Source organism: Peromyscus maniculatus, chromosome 14, assembly GCF_049852395.1.
Source record: "Peromyscus maniculatus bairdii isolate BWxNUB_F1_BW_parent chromosome 14, HU_Pman_BW_mat_3.1, whole genome shotgun sequence".
Taxonomy (NCBI): Eukaryota; Metazoa; Chordata; class Mammalia; order Rodentia; family Cricetidae; genus Peromyscus; species Peromyscus maniculatus.
The window spans coordinates 2,731,487-2,733,012 of NC_134865.1; the positions used below are offsets into that span (position 1 = coordinate 2,731,487).

A 1,526-nucleotide genomic window follows, 5' to 3' on the forward strand; every position below is an offset into this window, starting at 1 on the left:
TTGTGGAACAGTATCATCTACATTTATAATTTCAACTCTCACTTTTATATTTGATGTAGAAACATGTCTTCAATACAGATTTCCATCCTGATTATAGATCTTTTCTTCTTAACATTCATGCATATTTATACTTAGTAGGTCTATAGTTATCCCAAGAACAGTTTGTACACAGCGAAAGTGTTTGTCTTCCATTAAAAAAAATGATCTTTAGGATCCAGCAAGATGGTTCAGTGGGTAGGAACACTTTCACTATAAACGGTATAAACCCAATGTTCTGAATTAGATTCTGAAAACCCATATAAAGGTAGAAGGAGAGAACTGAGCTCACAAAGTTGTATTCTATCATCCCTGTGCACATACTTCATACATACACATTCACAATGATAATAAATAAAATTTACATACGAAAAAACACGATCTTTTTTACGCACTCAAATTGCCTTCCCTCTCTCTCTCCCTCTCCCAAAGAAAGAGAAGAATTATCAACAATGTCAAAAAACAGCTGAAGAAACGCAAGCTCAAGAACCAGCTTCACACTCAGGAGAGGATGCTACCTTTCACCCTTGTAGTCTCAGATACTCTGCACAGTTACAGAAACTTCTCTAGTAACAGACAGTATCTGATCCCTGAAAGTATAGTCTTCATGCAATCTCCACTTTTGTTCCTTATGTTGATGACTTTTTAAAGTCACCACTCATTTCTTGCTTAGGTCAGAAACTAATATGTCATTCAAGGTATTTTTCTTTTTAAATCACTAATTAGATAGCATTTATGTCAATTATTATCACCTCATCCTTGATTTTTCAAGAAATCTGTTCTTTCCATATTCATCAATAATTAGTCTCTCCTTGATCTTCTTAAAAAATAAACAAACCTACAACAGTTGTGTTAGTTTTCTCCTCTGCCCTCAGAAATTTACTTCATAAATATCCTCAGCATGACACACGTCAAGTATGTATCTGACCATGCTACTTATTTTTTTCTTTATCTGTTTGTTTTCAAGGCAGCAATGATGACACAAATCACTGAAGAAAAATATAAATTTAACGGCATAGTATGTGGCAAGTTAGGTACCTTTCCAATTTCCCAGAATTATCCCCCACTTATCTTCTCATTACCTTGATCTATATTGACACCCAACCTTCCATTTTCTAAAACTTTATATGCTGGGTCAGAAATCAACATTGTGTTAGTATGTTTCTTTGTTTGCTTGGAATAGATTCTTTGGATTTTAGCATCTTTCTAATTGTTAGATCTGGAATGGACTGTGATGACTGGGAAAAAACAAACACAACTCCAACATCAACAGAAGCAAATTGTCTTTAATTAGAACAATGAAAAGCAACGACCTCTGTGGGAATGGTGGTTGAGCTTGGGACAGGTTTACCTCAGGGAGTTGAGGATAGGGAAGATGCAGGTGTTGAGCATGGGCGATTGGTAGTTTTCTCTGAGACTATGTAAGGGTACGGACTTCCAGGTAGCCTCTGAATAAGTGGACAGTCCTTGACCAGGGTTGAAGTCATGGA

General features: G+C 36.0%; 1 non-coding gene across 1 annotated transcript; it reads right to left on the bottom strand.

Moving 5' to 3' along the window:
• Positions 1-425: 425 nt before the first annotated feature.
• Positions 426-642, bottom strand: LOC121822643 (small nucleolar RNA U3). The gene has a single exon (XR_006063814.1). It is a non-coding gene; the product is annotated as a small nucleolar RNA U3 (small nucleolar RNA).
• Between the last annotated feature and the right edge of the window lie 884 nt (positions 643-1,526).